Consider the following 21,272-nt stretch of genomic DNA (forward strand, 5'->3'; position numbering starts at 1 on the left):
AAATTTAAACAATGTTTATAAATCCCAGGGCCTGAAGATGATCTCAATAAAGATCGAAACGTTGTCACGATAAAGTAAATGTTTTTCTAAAACTTACGTCACACCTGACCGCACGTAACGATCTCCAAATAAATTTTAATATTAAACATTTTTGGGCATGGACTTAAGGAAAAAGGCCGGTCTTCTGGTCGACATTAGTCTCGAGCGGATATACTGTTTAATTTATGGCCCACATAACGCTGAAAGAAAGCAAGGCAAATATCAACTCGTCTGACCATGGATAAGCCAGGTCAAGAGATTAACCTAAACCAGAAAAAAATCCACCTAAACCCCTCCCACATAACCGGCCGAAGTATTTTACAACATTCATCAAATCCCTGGAGGAGGACAAATTGTACTTGTATTGAAAAAAAAAAAATATACGCGCTGGTTATCAGCGTGGAAGAGCCTTATCGATTAACTTTTATTTTATTCAGCACAGAGCCGACCCTTGAACATGAAAGTCATAAATCCGATGACGTCCTTGTTTATAAAATATGTACTTTCACAAGAAATACTATATGAAAGTGATGTTGCTAACATAATTTTCACTTTTTTTTTCAAAATTTGGAAATCGTTAGCCATGCAAGGTATTGCTTCCTTATTGAGATTACTATCCTATTCTGTCTTTTAATCCAGTACATTATATTTCAATAGAAGTGGATAATTATGTTTTTAACAACTCACAATCATCAGATTTATTTTAAGGAAAGAAATTTAGAAATGTACATTCCAAGAGAAATATGTTTCGTCATTAAACTTTTCTATTTTTTTCAGCAGCGCTGATGTTTAAAAAGTCAGCGTTCTCAACGTTCAAAGAGACGTTTGATTACGTATGCTCTCTGTGATTGGTAAAACTGTAGATAAAAATAAAATCTCTCCATAAAGCATTAAAGTCAAAGGAAAACGCCCACAATGATAAAAAATTACATGTTAGTTTATTTAAGTAACACACTTTATTAAAAATGCTCTTGGATAAAAAACATTTTCTTTAAAAATAAAAAGATCGAATGTTTTCCTTTGTGTTAAATGGCTCGGTGTTAGGGATATAAACAGGACGAGGCAAGACGCTGATTCTTTAGTTTTGTAAATGTAGTGTCAAAATAAAACGCATTTGCTTGAGAAACAGTTTTCCTTTATTTAACCCTAAACTCTTAATTAGTATATAAACCTGTTGATCTGCCCTCGCTTTGTAGGAAAAATTTTACCCTGAATACTTTTTCTTTGGATATCAGAAGGTTCAGCAATGAAACTTAAGTGACGATACCTTTGGCTACGAGCTGTCTGTTTTGTCAGATTCCTTGACGCGAGAAGTATAAACAGGGTGAGGCAAAACTTATAACTTCTAATTCCGAAAATGTTAACGTTATCATGAATGACTTTTTAAAATTTTCTATTTTACTTTTAAAAACTCCATTACTCTATAAATGGATATATAAACCTACTTGCCAAGCCTATGGTTAAGACATTGTACTTGGGGGGCATTCCTCAGGGATATAAACTGGATGAGGCAAGACCTTAATGCAGAATCGTATTTTTTCTTCAATTTGCGATCTTTTGTTGTAAAGGCAATATTAGCCTTTGTGGTAGACGCAACGCCAGGTTTATAAGCATGATAAGTCAATACGCCAACGTGACCATCTCTATAACGCTATTATAACGTCAAGGTTATAAGCAGGGTGGTGCAATACACCTTCCATTTCTATGAATTTTTCCTGTGTCAAATGCCTTTATGCCGTATTTGTATACTTTTTTGTCCAAACGGGACCGGGACTCTATAACGCAATTATAACCTTGAACGCCTTACGCGCAACTTCGGGGTTATAAACAGGGTGAGGCAATTCGCTAACTCCTTCCATTTATGTCTTACGCTTCCATCGTCCTTTTCCAAAACGGGATTTTTTATTCTCCGTCTCTCTTAGACATTTAGCCTTAAGGTTGTAGGCGCAACGTCAGGGTTATAAGCTAGGTGAGACAAGAAAGTCATGTACTATGCGGTGAATGTTGCCTTCGTCAAATGCACATAAAGTTCCTTAATGCATTATTTTTCCCCAAATTGCGATCTTTTATTCTCTATAACGTTTATTTAGCCTTGAGGCCATAGGCTCCACGTCAGGGTTATAAGCTAGGTGAGACAAGAAAGTCTTGTACTGTGTGGTCAATGTTGCCTTCGTCAAATGCACTTGAAGTGCCTTAATGCATTATTTCTTCCCTTTTTCCCCAAATCGAGATCTTTTATTCTCTATAACGTTTATTTAGCCTTGAGGCCACAGGCTCAACGTCAGGGTTATAAGGTGGGAGAGACAAGAAACTCATGTACAGTGCTGTGAATGTTGCCTTCGTCAAATGCACATAAAGTGTCTTAATGCATTATTTCTTTTCTTTTTCCCCTAATCGCGATGTTTTATTCTTTATAACGCTTTTTTGGCCTTGAGGACATAGGCTTAACGTCGTGAGACAAGAAACTCAAGTACTATGTCGTGAATGTTGCCTTCGTCAAATGCACATAAAGTTCCTTAATGCATTATTTTTCCCCAAATCGCTATCTTTTATTGTCTATAACGCTTATTTGCCCTTGAGAACATAGGATCAACGCCAGGAATATAAGCGGGTAGGGGTCAGGGTTATAAACAGGTTGAGGCAATACTCTGAATCTGTCGATATCTTTTTTTCAAACGATGTATTAATTTCCACACAAAATTCCACATGGTCTAGAATGATGTTTTAGCCAACTGAGTCGTCAGGGTTTTAAGCTCGGCGAAGCAAGTGTTCCATTTTTTACTTTTGTCCAATACACAACTACCGTAGCGTTTTACGATAGTTGAACACGATATTTCGATTTTAAAACTTCAAATGAAGCCAATAATTATAAAGTTCGGAGTAATTGAGGGTCCTGTCGATTTGAGCAAACTCAAAGTGCAAAGCTCCAAGCGCAAACATAAGCTTTTAATCAAAATCCTCTTGTCGAGCCTTTTGGCTTTGACGGTTCCTAACGGATTTTTCAACAGCATTCCCTTTATTTTGTAATGATTCAAATATCCATAATTTAATAATTAAACTAATGTTCTAGGGCAATGTGTTAAACCATAATTTCTAGACAAAACACTTGCGGGTTGAGGTGGGATTTAAAGCCCTGAAGTGATGATCAAGAATATACGAATCCTGGATTAAGAATGAAATTCAGCACTTGGTCAAATTTGATATTCAATTGTGGTGAGCCCATGGTGTAAGCCAAACCACATTCAGAACTTAACATATAACTTCGGCTACAGCCTTAGAAGTGTTTTATAATTTAATAGAAAGTTCAAGTTTGATAGAGGATTGGTCATTGTAAATACATTCCAGAATATTTTGTTGTTTGATTTTTTACCAATATCTCGCACAACAGATTAGAAAAAAAAGGGATATAGCGATAATTTCACAATACTTTGTGAAATATTTAAAGGGTTCACGGCTTGTGTGTGGGGTGGTCTAAATAATTACGAAACGGGCGCAAAAAGGTCACAGACTCCTCGCTGTCATGGGAAATTGGAGCAGGGCAACCAGCTTTTCCCCTAGAACCAGTTCTTTTTGTCACATCAACATCAAACCGAGGGGAAAAACACACAAAAGCCAATAAGCGAAGTTTTTTTACGAAAAAAAAACCGCAACCCTTTTGCAATAGGGGTTACACATGAATAAGTTACGTTTCATACGGGATTCACCTATTTAAAGATGATTAAGCGACTTGGAAAATATCAGTGATATTGTGTAAACAATATTAAATTTTTAACTGTTTTATAGAGAAAATAATAATGAAAATCAAAATCAGTCTTGACAAAATGGCGGTCAAAAAGAATCACCGTGGGATTGAATCGAAATTGATCCCCGAGAGAAAAATCAATCATCTTTAAAATGAAAGCCGATCGGGGTGAAAAAGCCGGAAATTCCCGACCCGAAAGTCAGCCGTGTCCTGGAAAAGTGCCGGCTACGAGTTCCAGACGGTCGGTGACCGTTTCATGTAAAAACTAGTTACCTGAGAAGAAAACTGATACACTTGCCTAAATCCAGTAACACCTAAGCCCTTTCTAATCGCAAAGATTTGAAAGGGATAAGCCAATGCTACCTGGATATTTTACCAAAGAAGTAAATCCCGAATTTTACTATGTCTGAATGCTAAAAATAACACTTAACTGGAAGACCTTTTTTTTCATTCATCACCTGTATTCAATATCCAAAGACAAATGTATTTGATATTAATAATACTAAAATATATGTTTTTTAGTTGGTCCTATTAACCAAAGTAATTATTTTAACTGATTTATTATTTTTTATGCAAAATATCGTGGTTGAAGAATTTGTGTCACGAGAAGGACATGAACCCACCACCTCCGGAGTAGTGGGTTCGAGGCCTGGTCGTGGCACTAATTTTTTAATTCGACCATGCTTTGCATAAAAAAATAATAAATCAGTTAAAATTAATAATTATTTATTTAGAAGTCGTGATATGCGGTCTGGTGTGATGTAAGTTTCAGAAAAACATTTTCTTTATCGTGCCAACGTTTCGATCTTTATTGAGATCATCTTCAGGGCTCAAAGTGTTTGTTTTCTGTGTAATTGTGACATTCTTGCGTGTCGTGTCGAGAGTGCCCAAAAATGCACACGCAAGAATGACACAATTAAACAGAAGACAACACTTTGAGCCCTGAAGATGATCTCAATAAAGATCGAAACGTTGGCACGATAAAGAAAATATTTTTCTGAAACCTACATCACACCAGACCGCATCTCACGATTTCCAAATTAAATATCGATTAACGGTCACTAATCACCACACATAAAATTAATAATACTAATCTGTATTTAAGGTACTGGTTGAGATAAAAAAGTCAGTGTCATAAGCGGGATTCGAACCCACGACCTTCGGCTAAATACGCCGCTACTCTACCACTTGAGCTATCGTGACTTCGATCCACTCGAGCACTAACTTCCCATCTCAACCACACCTTTTGAATTTTCCCTCCTTTTTGCCATTTTTCAAGTCACGATATCTCAAATGGTAGAGCAGCGGCTATTTAGCCGAAGGTCGTGGGTTCGCATCCCGCTTATGACACTGACTTTTTATCTCAACCAATACTTTAAATACAGATTAATTAATTGAAAGATATAATTTGGTCAAGCGGACCACGAAAACTAGTGGAATTAATAATACTGGTAATCTGAATTTTCTGTGTAAACACTGCAAATATGAATATTCCAATCGTTTCTCATCCAGGCTTGATTGATGTCCTTTTATTACTTTTGAATGACTGATAAGAATAAAACATTGGTACAAAAAACACCAAGACAAACCAGTGAAGATGGGAAAACGACTCTGGAATCGGTATCGTCTGAAGAACAAAACAAATTCAATTGTTACCTGCCAGCCTTCCACCATGTTTTAAGGTCATCAGGGCAAAACAATCTTAAAGATGTCTTTGCCCTGATGATGACCTTGAATGTTTTTTAAATTTAATATATTTATTACAATCTGTAGCCTTATTTCAACATTTAATGAGTTGAATTTACATTACGTGGATCATCAGGGCAGTTAATAACCATTGCTGTATGCGAGGACCAATACTCGTTTAGTAGGTCGCTAGGCCAACTCCTCTTAAGTCGTATGGTGGGATTATAAGGGTGGTTCTATTGGATAAAACTCGATAGGGGGTGAGAGGAGTTTATTGTTTTAAGTGGAAAATGTTTGGATGATTATTCTTTGCACGATCAAAACAGCAAGGATAAGTACACAAAATGATCGGAAACGACCAAACTACAAGTTCAACACCCATGCAAACTGAAAGAAGAAATCTCACTAATAAATTGCTATCAATCTATTCTTGCTGGCCACTGTGAAAAAACTAAAATGAGGATGTCGAGAAACAGAAAGCGCCTGACAGACCAAAACAGCGAGAATCGGCAAACCAAAATGATCGGAAATTATCAAACAACAGGTTCATCACTCGATCACATCCGAATAAGAAATCTCATTGTTATAAATAATCGTTTTTCCTATTGCTGGTATCACTAATGAAATGTGGAAGAAGGAAACGAGTCAAAAACCAAAACACCTAGGATTGGCAGACCACAATGATGAGAAACGACTAACCTACAGGTCCATTATCTAGTAGAATTTATAGAAGAAATTTCAGGTTTAAAAATATTTTTATCTTTTTTTTAATGTTGAACTGTGTGAACTAGCCACACCACTGAAGATACCGAGAAGCCTCAAATATCTGATAGACCAAACCAGAGCATACTGCCATTTATTTTGACCTCTGTGATATACCTATCATGATGATATCAGGAAGAAAAAATCGACCAAAACAATAGGATTAGTAGGCGAAAATGATCGGAAACGACCAAGTTAGAGGTTCGTCACCCATATAGACTTATTGAATAAATGGCACTATCAAAAATGTTCTCGTATCAATTTATTCTTGCTTGTCTTTGTGACAGACACTCTAATGAAGATGTCGTATGCAGCCAGCGTCTGACAGTCCAAAACAAAGAGGATTGCTAGACGAAAATGATCCAAAACGATCAAACTACAGATCCACCATCGAAAGGGATTTTGAGGCATTGTGAAGCGTAAAGTTGGAGATCTAGTAAGGAACATCGAGTATGATCTGAATAGTTTGGTTTGTAAGGACTGGATGTTGGAAGGTTTAGCGGTACTCCAAGGTTCTAGTCCGTACGTACAGGTTTTAGTATTGTTTTGTAGCTTGTCAATTTGTTTTTCGTTTTAGCCAGTTTTTAGATTAGTCGTTGGTTTAGTGTCTGTTGGTTCTAGGTTAGTTTTGAGGCTAGATGGAACCCAAGGTAGCGGATGGTAATAATACTGAGGAATATTGTATGAGGGGTGCTTTTGCTTTCATTGAGCTTTGTATGAGTTTATTCCTTCCTTGAATGACATGTGCTTAGAGCTCCTCCGAAACAATGTCCTTACAATAGATCGAAAATTGGCAGATAACGATCGAATTTGTTTTTTGAAAGACCAAACTAAAGAAAATAGACTTGGGAGAAATGTCCTTGCAAGCCTCGAGTATTTTATTACCGTTACGATCAATGTATTTAAGAAAATCAATAAATGACATCAAATTTGCAGTGAATCAATGGAGAAAAATGTAAGTCACGCTTTTGGATATAAACAAGACGAATTCTCTAGCCATGTCCTTTGAAAGAGCTTTCCTATTTTATTGTCGTCAAAGAAGGGTTTTAATTTACCCATAATTTATTATTTAATTAAGTCAATTTGGTTTTCGCAACCGCCACTCAACTGTCCAGCAGTGTCACCGCGTGGTAGACATTATTTCATCCTCCCTTGAGATGGGACAGTACTGTTCCGGAGCCTTTCTTGACGTAAGCAGAGCTTTCGATCGAGTTTGGCACCCGGGCCTGCTGTTCATGCTCAAGGGCATCCTTCCATCCACCTACTATCTCGTACTGCAGTTACCTCACTGACCGATTCTTCCAAGTCATCGAAGGCCATTCCTGTCTTCATATTTTCCTATCCATGCCGGTGTTCCTCAGGGTAGCGTTCTGGCCCCTACACTGTACCAGGTTTTCACAGCTGACATGCCATCTCATCCCGAAACCACCACATTCGCATTTGCAGACGATACGGCAATTCTCTCTAGCAACTCCGACCTTGTCATTTCCACTCAAAACCTCCAACAATACCTCATACTACTAGAGTCTTGGTGTAAAAAGAAAAGGATACAATTTAACACAGACAAATCCACCCACATTACTTTCACTCTTCGTAAAAAGATCTCCCCCCCGTTTTCTTAAACAATATTCCCCTCCCTACTGCGGACAAGGTGCGGTACCTCGGATTGTACATCGACAAACGCCTGACGTGGAATCCTCACACAAGACTGAAACGTCAGGAGGTTATGACACGATTTAGAGTTCTTGCACGACTTCTTGACAAACGCTCTAATTTACCTCTCAAAAATAAAAGGCTGTTTTACAACACCATAGTTAAGCCGATTTGGACTTACGGACTGGAAGTGTGGGGTTCAGCCAAAAATTCCAATATCCACCGCATATCAAACTGCCCAGTCTATAATACTACGAAAAATACTAGATGCTCCATTTTATGTATCGAACCAAACTACACATACAGATTTACGTATTCCTTTCGTACAAGATGAAATACGTTTCCGTTACCGTAAATTTCATAAAAACCTCCCAACTAACGTAAACCAACACATCAGAAACCTCGCATCCCGACGAATCCCCTCAAACCCTCCCCGCCGACTGAAGAGACAATGGCCGCGAGATCTCCTAGGAAGTGATGGTGATGACAGTGAAAGTGATAATGACACACGTATCAATTGAACAAACAATATTATTGTAACATTGGAGTAATACCAATGGGTGTTTTCTCCACTCTTAATTTTTAATTTTGACTTGTTTTAATTACCTTGCTCACTGTTACTTATTACCTTCTTTAAGGTAGTTGTAATGTACTACAAATTATAAAAATTAAAAAAAAGAAAAAAAAATTTACCCAAGCTGAAAGACATTTTCAATATTAAAGATTCTTTATCCATCCGTGGCAAGGATTTAATAAGAAAAACCAAACCCTTTTTGAACTTTCCTAGGGTTTCATCACTCAACCCTTGTACCCTTCTGAACTGTTTTGTCTGATCTATAATGCTCTTGAATGTGAAAAGCTTTTTAACGCTGATTCACCCAACGGGTTAATATGCAAACAGGAAGCCCGTCGGCAAATTAGTCAACCTGTGATGTCATTCGCAATAGGTCCGGCGAAATCGATTACACAAGAGATGAATACCTGAGAGGAAATCCCCCTACAAAGACAGAACAGACAAAACAAATGAAATTCAATAATTAGTAGAAGATTGTAAACAGGAACCACGAACTTTCCGTACAGAATTTTGTCCATATCCAAAACACTTTTACAACTTATGATCGTTATATGCCAAAATGTATTTCTACACTCCTTAGTGAATTTATTAACGGCTAATCAGGTGTGTCGTAGTGAGATTTTTTTTTATCTCTGATGTAAATGCAAAATTCCAGGCGTACTTTCACTTTCCCAAGGACGATTCGTCCTGCAGAGCGTGTCTAATAGCCCAATGATCTGAACAATGACTACGGAAGAATCATCATGATCGCTATATCACACTGGGCAAATGTATTTTACAAATTTTTACTGGACGTTTCATAGATGCGAACATAATAAAAAAGACAGGAAGTCAGGAACCTTATCTCCAAATAAACTGGACGTTAAGGCAAACGGCCTTTATTTGTTTACTTTTATTTTTAAAAAAAATGTGCTCTCAGATCTCCATTGATCAAAGCGTAATTTCAGTATATTTTCGATTCTTTGTTTTCGTATAAACGATTCAATAATAATAAATAATTAAGGCCCTTTGTAAATGTGAATACATTTTTGCCTACTCAATTAGAAGACACAAAAACTGACGGATAGAGACAGGCACACCAAAGAAAATAAAACAGCAGATAGCAAGAGATATATCGTAAAAATAAGAAATAAAACAGATAGTTACTTTTTTGAAGTTATCACTCTTATCACCAATTGATACCCGTATTGTCAATAATTGTTCGCGTAACAAGCAAGATTTTGAGAATTTTTTTTATTAAACTGAAAAAAGCGGAGAAACTGAAAAAAGCTGGAGGACAGAACTCAGATAAAACATTTTTTGAACGCTGAAGATGTCGAGAAGCGTGAAGCGTTTGAAAATTCAACATAGCGAAGATAGGCGGACCAAGATGATCGCAACCAAACTACTGGTTCATCCGGATTGATCCAAGCAATTATTATAAAAATTCTTATCAGTTTTATTATTGCTGGCCTCAGCGACAGACCCTTCACTGAAGATATCGGGAAAAAAAAATATTCTCGTATCAGTCTATACTTGTTGGTTTCTGTGAAAGAGAGGGCACTCTCAACACGACACGCAAGGATGGCACAATTACACAGAAGACAAACACTGAGCCCTGAAGATGATCTCAATAAAAGATCGAAACGTTGGCACGATAAAGAAAATGTTTTTCTGAAACCTACATCACACCCGACCGCATCTCACGATATCTGAATAACTATCGATTAATGGTCACTAATCTCTACACATTAAAAACATTATCCTTTTTTTCCTGGATCTGGAATATAGCACCTCTGATGATACCGAGAAGCAACTGATACACCACACTCTGATAGACCAAACCAGCGACAATTAGCAGACCAATATGTTCAGAAATTAACAAAATATAGGTTCATTATCGAATCAGACCCCATGAGAAAATCTCAACATTTTTTAATATTAATAATATTTTTATCAATTTATTCTTGCTGGTCTGTGGAAAAAAGCCACAACTGAGGATGTTGAGATGCAAGAAACGTGTGATAGAGCAAAACCGAGAGGATTGGCAGGCCAAAATGATGGGAAACTATAGGCCCATCACCAAGTAGTACATCAGAAATCTCATATTAAAAAAATAAAATGTATATTAAAAAAATGTTTGTAAATACCAGGCCCTGAAGATGATCTCAATAAAGATCGAAACGTTGGCACGATAAAGAAAATGTTTTTCTGAAACCTACATCACACCAGACCGCATCTCACGATTTCTGAATAATTAAAAAATATATTTTATCCGTTTTTTATTGCAGTTCTCTAAGGTAGAACCACCACTGAAGATGTCGATAGGCAAAAAGCGTCTGACAGACCGACCCAGCTAGCATAGGCAGACCAAGGATCAAACTAAAGGATCAATCAACCAGCAGACTACAAGAAGCAATCTTACGAAATAGTTTTTCATTAAAACAATTTTTAAACTTTATCTGAAAAAGACTACTGAAGATGTTGAGAAGCAGAGATAGACAAAAACAGCGATGATTTGCAATCAAAATTCATAGGAAAATACCAAACTACAGGTTCATCACCACACATATCTCACAATTTTCAGGTAAATATACTGCGACGATCACTCTTGTCCTGTTTTTTCACTACTTCCTGCTTCTGTTTTTGTGTATTCTTGCCGAAAGCCTACCAGAGTTCTACTAACCCTTGAATTTTTTGAAATAGTTTGTCTATCAATTTGCTTAAAAAGTTTTACATTTACCTAGACTTACTGTCAGGTTCCAATGGCAACAAAAAGCCTCTAAAAAGTCGATATATCTACAAGAATCTTAATTAATACTAATTCCTATGATGCTGCCACATTCAAGAACAGAACTGGAGTAAGACAAAGAAAGTAGAATTGGGCTTAGCAGACATCCTTGTCTCACATTGGCTGTAATCAGAAAATCTCCAAAATACCATTTTTACCGCTTATGTTTTTACCTAAGAAATGTTGGTATGTAAAATTATGAACAAAGTAATTAAAATATAATAAATCGAAGATACATTACACTATGGAATGAAATGAAAGCATGAAAATGTCGTTTATAAAATACTAAAAACATTTTCAACAATTGGGACATTTTTTTTATTTTGTCATCTCGTATGTTTTATTGTTTCGGTTGCCTTCGACAGGAAAGGAAGACTGCGAGAAAACGAGGGCAGGAAATGAGAGTGATTTCAGGAATGAAATAAAAAAGAAATCCAGGCTGCAGGATTGACTCACATCTTGGCCGCAGACCGCGAGCTATTTCAGTATTGTTCGTAATCAAAAAACCCATCAAACTATCTGCCAAAACTTTAAAAATATTCTTATAAAAATTCGAACCTGCGTTAATACAGATTTGAAGTAAATTTGAACGTTATTACATGAAGTAGCACCAGTACGAAAAATTGTGCAAGATTTGAAATCTTTTGCTGTAAGGAATAAGCTGAAGGATCATATATAATACAGGATAAGGAAAAATATTGTAAATTGATCTCATAAAAATGTATTTATTCGCTTAAATGCTTGTATATGTCCTTGTCTTTATGTATTAAAAAGGAACGAACTGCCAATTTCGCTTTCCTTCTAGCCCTGGGAAATGTTAATTTTTACATGCGGTTCGGTTGGAATCTCCGGCTTTTAAAAGGAACTCTGGCTCATCCAGGCTCAGGGAGTGAGGAATTCCGACCGATCCGGCTCATACCAATAGATTCCTACCTTATACCTAACCATTCCTTACGGTTCTATACCCTATACAACCCGAAACCCCCTTAAGTCAAATTGGAACGCCAGAGGGTTTCGAAACTTCGAATACCCGGCGAACGCTATAAATCGACGCCTTTGTCCAATCCGGGGCTTTAACCTAAAGAAATGAGGACGAAAATGAAGAAAAATCAATAAAAGTACCTTCAAAGAAAACATAATCTAATGGCGAAAATTCATCATAAAGCCCCAATAAGTCTCATATAGAACAAGTCTTAAGACACCTGCATCACATAAATATTACCAGACTGGATTGAGAAAAACAATGTATAAAACTCAACAGAAAAATACATTGAAAATACTTGTTAATGCAAAAAAAAAAAGACAAAGATGAGACATTCCTAGTCTGGATGCTGAGAATACTGACTAAAGAAATTTTTTAGAGGTTGGCATAAAACTTCAATGACTATGAAAATTAAGTTTCTGGTGAAGACAGAATTAAAGGAAAACAAAAATGCATGAAAGGTGGTAGACAAAGTCCTGCAAGAGCTTAGCTACTAGCTACAAATCATTAAGGGAATAGACTGATGAAAAAAGTCCTCAGAGAAGGTCGTCCATTGGAAGGACCGCACACTTCCTATAAATCATGGGTGTTCATAGATCTAAAGAGAAAAAATTAAAGTCAAGTCTGATGTAAAGAATCTGTGCCTTTATGCTAAAAAAATCCATATCTTTAGAAGGAAAATGGAGAAACTTATAGTAGTGTTGTATAGCCTAATGAGGTCTGTACTAGTGATGATGGCTTCACTCGCGAGCTGATCAAAAGCATTCCAATCCCATCAGCGATTGCATTGGGTCAATTAATTATTCTTTTTATCTAATGTCTTGGTTGAGTTGAAAAAGTCAGTATCGAGAGCGGGATTCGAACCCACGACCTTCGGCTCTATACGCCGCTGCTCTAACCACTTGTGCTACCGTGAAGTCGATCTATTCGGACGTGGGTTCGAATCCCGCTCGTGACACTAATTTTTCATCTCAACCAAGACATTACATATAAAGAATAATTAATTAAAATAATTAATGCGGTCAATTATGTATGGGTTGAATTTTGTCTTTACAACTCAGTAACTAGCTTAAGTGAAGAAAGAAAAACACAAGGATTGGACAAAAGCACTTATACAAGAAAATTCAAGAAAGTTACAATGTTTACAGGCAAGCTATGCAAGTTTAAATTTTTTTTGTTAATTTTCATTTTATTTGATGTTTAATGAGAAATCTTAAATTTAGAAATTTTATGTTTTTTTTTTCACTCGTTCATTCTTATGTGAACAAAAAGAGGAACTGTACAACCTTCTTTGTTTAACTCTTCATTTCTCTTTTAATTTGAAATTTATTATTGGCAACAGTAAAAAAAAAAAAAAACAACTTGAAGATTCGTGATTTATTTCGCATAAAAACACTGTAATTCAGACAATCGTACTTTTTTTCCGTTCGGCCGAAATTCGAAATCAGCCAAATTTTATCCGGCGAGCCATAAAAAAGACCCTATTCATCTCACGAGCGGTTTTGATCCTACCCTTAAAAAGAACGGTTTTTCTCATCTCTAGTCTGAACCACCTCAGGACTTTAGGCTTTACTAAAAATTAAATAAAATAAAAAGAAAGTAAATTTTGTTGATCCTGAAATCTTTATGTGATTATGTGATTTTATTTTTATCTTTGTAGAAAACATGGTTTGCTATTTCATTCAATTAATTAATCGTTTTATGTAATGTCTTGGTTGAAATGAAAACGTTAGTGTCTCGAGCGGGATTCGAACCCACGACCGCACGAGCAGCGGCGTATCGAAGGTCGTAGGTTCCCGTTCGTGACACTAATTATTTTCATTTCAACCAAGACCTTACATAAAAAGATTAATTAATTGAAAGAAGTAATTCGGTCAATTTGACCACTAAATATAATGGGTTATTGAAAAAATGGGAAAAAGGAGGAAAAATTCAAAAGGTGGGGTTGAGATGGGAAGTTAGTGTCACGAGTGGATCGAAGTCATGATAGCTCAAGTGGTAGTGCAGCAGCGAATAAGCCGAAGGTAGTGGGTTCGAATCCCGCTTGTGACACTGACTTTTTAATCTCAACCAAAACCTTAATTAATTGAAAATAATGGATTTTTTTCAAAGTATTGCCATGTTAAATTTAGCTCCTAAGAAATGTTTAAAACATTGTTATCCAGTAAATAAATTGCAGTGTTTTGAAACGAACGAGTGGGTTTTTATCTATGCGCTTCGTTGAATTTCGTTTATTCTCATTTAAAAGAGAAAAAATGGAAAAACGCTGGTTGTGAGATATGTATAACAAAATTTTTTTAAAATCAAGTTGTATTATATTTTTATATTGTAATGATAAATTCCGCGTAGAATTTCAAACTGTTCCTATTATATTTCTACAAAAGAACAAGTATTAATGAGATTAAGCGAGATAAATCGCTCAGTAACCTGTAGTAGTTAACCCGCGAGTGCACACGGACCCATGCCAGTTAGGCACGAATTCACCGACTCGCAGGCCAACACCCAACATCAACTTAACTTATTTGATGTAATTATTTCCCTAATTAATTATTTTCTAGATCAGAATGAATTTAGTTGATCAAATTGCAAATTCTGTGTCAGTCTTATAAAAGGATTAGCTAGCAGTTTACAAATGTAACATATAAACGGAATGCCAGATTATCAATTAATATTCAATTTTTTTGTTAATTGGTCCGCTAATTAAAACAGATTCTTTTATTTACAAGGCACTCAGGCCCAGTCTTGTCACGAGTCTCGTCGGATTCGGGATCAAATATTCATGAAATCTCCGGAAGAACACAAAAACCTTTTCGTACGTAATTTCAATCGGGCAGGGTTGAAAATAGGAGATTACGCAAGGCCCAGGGCATTGTGAAATTTAAAAAGAAACCCTTATGAAAAAGATTTGGCAGGGGGGGGCGTTGTGAAACGGAAAGTAAATTGCCGGATCGAACACTCAATATTAATTTACCGGTTTTATGATATAAAAACACACGTAAAAAAAGGGGAAAAAGATTTACCTAGTGATTCGCGAACTGGTTGAGACCGGTTATAAATCCAAAGATGGCTGAAATCTTCACACTGTCTTCGCCAATGGCTGATCAACAATTTTTGGTATTTATTGTCCTAGCTCAAAGACCCGTTTGTTAAATTAGATGAGATTAGATAAAAAGGTATGTAAAGAACGGAGTTAGAGGAGTAAACGCGCAGACTATGAAAAATAGTCGAAAAAGTCTGATTAAACATGTCGAAGAGTGTAGGAATGTATTGAATGGCAACTGTCCTTCCTGAATTTTGCATTAGGTAAATATTTTATACATAGTGATTGAACTTTTCATCACGTAAGAGTGAATTTTCTGCTCTAAACTTCACTGTGAAAAAAGAAAAAAGAATAGAGCTAAAGGAGTAAACGTGCCAGTCACCTACGTAAAATAATAGAAAAATGTTGATTAAGCAAACCGAAGAGTGTGGGAATGTATTGAATGGCAACTGTCCTTGAAAAAGTATATTCTCACGTTTCTACATACAGATTAACCCTCTAATCTCGTCTATTTTTCTCAGTTTTATACCTGGATATTTTATTCCCATGGTGGAAGAGATCAAGGGTGGACGCACTACCCTCACATTTTGGGACAATGATCCTAGACATGCCAGGTGTGCGCCTACGGTAAAAAGATTTCCTTAGACTATTTATTGCATCTTTCTATTATGTGGATCCGTATAACCCCTGTCGTGTTTGTAAAGAGGCCGACTGATCGGAATTTTAAGGGGAGAATCGGTACCATTTCTAAATATAACACATTTCCGTTTGTGGTACATTTTTGTCTAAACAAACGTCATACTTGTGGCAATATCGATTATGGAATTCGTCAAAAAAGAATATCGATAAAAAAATAATAATGTAAAAGTTAGTCATTGACAAGTTTACATTTTTGGTCTACTTGCATGTAATAAACACCACAGATATCGCTCCGTTTTGATAACGTTCAGACCAGAACCACCAATCCATCAAACAAGTTTTCTGACGTATCTTAGCTTACCTGGAAAAAAATTAAAAAAAAATTAATACATATGCAAATTAAATTCCCCACTGACATTTTAAAATTCTTCATGGATGAAAATTAATTTATTCGAGTATAAAATATTTAATCCATTAAGATTTAATATTTATTAAACTCATTAACCTCAGTAACAAGCCGAGTTTTGCAAATTTTCTGGGTCGTCTGAGTTCAGACTGAATATAAATTACATAACTGACACAAATTATCAATTTTGACCGAACTGCTGACAGGATATGAATCTCCTCATCTCTGTAAAGCTGAATCGACATTAAAAATGAATAATAAGCAATAATGTTAAATACCCTATAGGAGTTATAAAAAATTTCGTAGCTACATTAGCTCAATGAAAACTAGGACTGTTGCTAAATTTGCAGTCTCCAAATCTATGCTAAATGTGACATTAGTTAAGGTATATAGCAATATGTCCTGAAATATTCATAACCTCAGCATGAAATTTCCTACCTAAAATTAAAAACTTAACTTCATCTAGTTTTTATGTCTTATTACATTTATTTGTTATTTACAAATACAAATATTGTATTAAGTAAATATTTTATTTTGATTGAAGTATTCATCACGTAAGAGCGAAATTTTCTGCTCAAAACTAGAAATTTAACTTAAACATGTAATAGGAAAATATTTTTCTCCTAACTTTAGTAAGAGTGAAATTTCCTGCCCCAGATAGGAAACCCAACTCCATCAAGCAAGAAAAAAATTTCCTGGCCAAAATTGGGAACCTAACTTCAGTACGTAAAAGTGAAATATTTTTGTCTACAACTAGGAACCAAACTTTACCTTGTGAATACTATTCCTCTCCAAAACTCGAAACCTAACTTTAGTCTGTAAAAACCCAAATATTCTGGCCCAAAACGAAATCTATTTTCACTATGCAGGAGTACATTACTTTTTTCCAAAACTAGCAACCTAACTCCATCAAGCAAGAAATAAATTTCTTGCCCAAAGCTAGGAACCTAACTTCACTACGTAAAAGTGAAATATTTTTGTCCAAAACTAGAAACCTGACTCCATCATGTAGGAAAGTAATTTCCTGCTCCAAATAGAAAACCTAACTCCATCAAGAAAGAAAGAAATTTCCTCCCTTAAATTGGGAACGTAACTTCAGTACGTAAAAGTGAAATATTTTTGTCCACAACTAGGAACCTAACTTTACCATGTGGATAATATTCCTCTCCAAAATTGGAAACCTAACTTTAGCCTATAAAAACCCAAATATTCTGGCCCAAAACGAAATCTGTTTTCACTATGCAGGAGTACATTATTTTTGTCCAAATCTAGAAACCTAACTCCATCAAGCAAGAAATAAATTTATTGCCCAAAGCTAGGAACCTAATTTCAATACATAAAAGTGAAATATATTTGTCCACGGCTAGGAACCTAACGTTACCATGTAAGTGGTTAATATTCCTTTCCAAAACTCGAAACCAAACTTTAGCATATAAAAACTCAAATATTCTGCCACAAAACTGGAAACATACATTCACCATGCAGGAGTAAAATATTTGTATCTAAAACTAGAAACTAACTTGATCATGTAAGAGGGAAATTTCCTGTCCCAAATAGAAAACCAAACTCCATCAAACCAAAAAGACATTTTCTGCCTAAAATTGGGAACTTTACTACGTAAAAGAGAAATATTTTTGTCCACAGCTAGTAACTTAACTTTACCATATGGATAATATTCCTCTCCAAAACTCGAAACCTAACTTTACCATATAAAAGCTCAAATATTATGGCCCAAAACTGGAAACCTACTTTTACCATGCATGAGTAAAATATTTTTGTTAAAAACTAGAAACCTAACTTGATCATGTAAGAAATAAATTTCCTGCTCAAAACAAGAAACCTAATTTCATTATGCAAGAAAGAAATTTCTTGCCCAAAACTAAGAGCCTAACTTCAGTACATAAAAATGAAATATTTTTGTCCACAACTAGGAACTTAACTTCAGCATATAAGAGCCCAAATATGCCTGCCACAAACTGGAAACCTACCTTCAGTATGGAAAAGTAAAATGTTTTTGTCCAAAAATAGAAATCTGAATTCATCATGTAAGAGGGAAATTTTCCGCCCCAAATAGGAAACCTAACTCCATCAAGTAAGAAAGAAATGTCCTGTCCAAAACTAGAAACCTAACTTTACCATTTAAGACGGAAATATTTCTGTCCAAAACTGCAGCATAACTACTATACCAATGTATTCTATCTATATTTATATGTCTTAGAAAACAACAATATTAATGCTCTATGGTTATTCTAAGGTAGTTCGATTATACATAACCGCCCAATTTTCCAGTTAGTATACTGGAAAAAAGAGTAATTGATTATATATGAATGACAAAATTGATTGAATACAAGCAATAAGAAACACTTCTTTCTCACTGGAGATTTTGGGATAAAAAAGATTCTCGCACATGTAAAAAGAATAAGAATAATAAGATGTTGAGATGATCAATTTTGATCAAACTGCTGACAACAAGACGTGAATCTTTATTAAATAAGGCTGAATCAACACTTAAAGGAGTGCGTAACAAACTTGTCAACAAAAAGCCACACTGTCTTTGCCAATATTGGCCCAATTTATAAATTTTATTTACGGAATTGAATTTTCTTTTACACAGGAATATGTTTACCTGAGACACGCTCGCGTACTGAGATGTTGCAAGGAGTCGTATCGTAACGGCGGTTTGTACGACACTACAGTGAAATGCACACTTGTCGTCTTATTACCTAATGGGGGCGCACGTTTCCCAACTTTTAGCCGATTTTGTGGACAAGTTTCACCCCCAGTCGGGCGTAAATCCACATTTTCGATGAGTGTAACCACTTCCATTTGTGGTTTTTAAATGAAACAGAAATGCCACACTTTTGAGCAATCCCTGTGTCAAAAGTAATGATTGGCAATTTTTCTACACCATCATTTAGAAATGCTAAACCTCTTTTTTTTAAACAGCTGGGAATATATAATTACTATTTGATTAGCCTAATGTTACATAAACTTTGTGATGTAAGTAATTAATTTGTTTTTAGAATATAGCATTGAACTAATTATCAATTAATAAAACTTATTTTTAACTGTTATGCTTGAATACGTTTCTGTTTGTTGATTACACTAGGCAGTTGTTTAATTTTTCTTAGTTCTTGTGGGTTTGCTTTTTTCATAGATGTACTTTATCTAGTTTATCTGCCCACATTTCATATTTGTTTTGTTCATTATTTAACTCTCTTACTATAAAGCGTAAAGTAATCCCTGGTATGGTATGGTAATGAAGATATTAGGAAGCGGGGTTGTGCCCCCAGCCTTCTGGTTTATTGCACCTTCCTAGTTCCCTAGTTTAGTCCAATAGTCTCCATCCTTCTGAGAACTATCAGGTAGACTGTCGCTGCTACAATTACATTCCCTAGATTTTTTCGTATATTAGGTTAAATCTCCATTGAACTCGCATTCGAAGGTGATATGGTTGGCTGTTTCCTCCTCCTCCTCATTAAATAATCTGCAGGTGAGATCATCGTTGTATATGCCCATGTTGTGTAGATGTTTTCTCGATGCCAGTGACCGCTTAATTGTCCTATCACTCCTCTGTGTCTAGCCCTCTCCAATTTCAGTGAGTTTGCCAGTCTTGGTGAGGGTTGTTTCACCATAAGTTTATTATGTCTAGCACCGCTAGAGTTTATCCACTTCTCCTTTTGTTTTGTCTGCGATGGAGGATTTTATATTTGTTTTTCTTATCCCAAGTATAAGTTTGGGGCTTATGCATGGCCTTGCAGATCCTCCCCTGGCCAGTGTGTCTACTTTTTCGATACCCAAAATTCCTCTGTGCCCTGGCACCATGGTATCATCAGGTTGTTGTGTTTCCCCAGGTTTTGGAGATTTGGAATGCAAGGAGACAAGGAAGTGGGGATTTATGTTCTCCAAGCACTGTAGTTTTCTGGCTTATTGTACTTTCCTAGTCCCGATCGATCCTTGCTTTAAGGAAGTCTAAGACATTGACTGTTGTTGCTACAACTCCTTTCTCTAGGTTTTCTTTTTAACCCAGGTTATCTCTCCATTCAGTGATTGCTTCGCATTGAAAGATGATATGGGTGATTGTTTCTTCCTCCTCATTGTATAATCTACTGTACAAATGGGTTCGTCATTGAATTTACGTATATTAGGTAAATGCGTTCGCAGTTACAATGACCAGTTAATAGTCCTGTCATTCCTCTCAGTTTAGCCCCCTCTTTAACTGTAGCAGTGAGTTTGCCAATCTTGGCGAGGGTTGCCATAAAGTAACTGTGTCTACCACTTCTAAAGTTTATCCACTTCTCCTTTTGTCTTTTTTGTATTCTATGTTTGTATTTGTTATCCCAAGAGTAGGTTCAGGGCTTATATATGGCCTTACATCTTTTCCTCTGGCCAGTTTGCCTGATTTTTTTGTTAGCCAAAATTCCCTTGTGTTCTGGTACCCAAAGTATTATCAGGATATTGTGTTCACCCAGGTTTTGGAGAGTTTGGTATCGGAGTATCACTGAATAATTTTTTTAAATGCTAGTTCTTAAATAAGTTGCTTGGGTAGTCGATTTTATGACTGTTCTGTCAGTGTAAACTCTTTTAAGATTTTCTAGGGAACAAGCGTTGTTGGCATGCATTTCTGTTTGAAAGACAGAAGTGTTCTTCCCTAATGAGTATTTTGCTCATGTTTTGGGCTTGTACAGAAAATGCCTGATCAGGTTCATTAGTTTGTTTTGGAGCCATCTGTATACCATATCATTGTGGCTGATGTACTCATGAGTTCTTCCTCACCTTTATAGTCTGTTGAACTTTATAGGATGTTGTAAAAGGTGTTTCCGGGATCATATAGTCAGTTCCCATTTCTAAGAATGGTCTGATTTTGTTACTTATGGTTGTGTGCCCGAATTGTTTAGTTCCTATCCAATTTGACTGTTTTTGGAGCCAAAATGAGCTTTTCCTAGCCTCTCCTTGTACAAATGTTTCCAGTTTCTACC

General features: G+C 35.9%; 1 protein-coding gene across 2 annotated transcripts in view; it reads right to left on the reverse strand.

Annotated features, from left to right (window-relative positions):
• The window catches only part of LOC106668367 (protein numb), a 66,463-nt gene that overhangs the window by 25,736 nt on the left and 19,455 nt on the right, over nt 1-21,272 (reverse strand). The window contains exon 1 of one of the 2 annotated variants that reach the window (XM_024227360.1): nt 16,393-16,413. The exons of the other annotated variant lie outside the window; for it this stretch is intronic. The gene's annotated coding sequence lies outside the window, so the exon portion shown is untranslated. Of the gene's footprint in view, nt 1-16,392; nt 16,414-21,272 lie in introns of those variants that run through there. 2 annotated transcript variants of the gene reach the window in all.

The sequence above is a fragment of the Cimex lectularius genome, unplaced genomic scaffold (assembly GCF_000648675.2).
Source record: "Cimex lectularius strain Harlan isolate CLEC.00 unplaced genomic scaffold, Clec_2.1 scaffold75, whole genome shotgun sequence".
NCBI lineage: Eukaryota > Metazoa > Arthropoda > Insecta > Hemiptera > Cimicidae > Cimex > Cimex lectularius.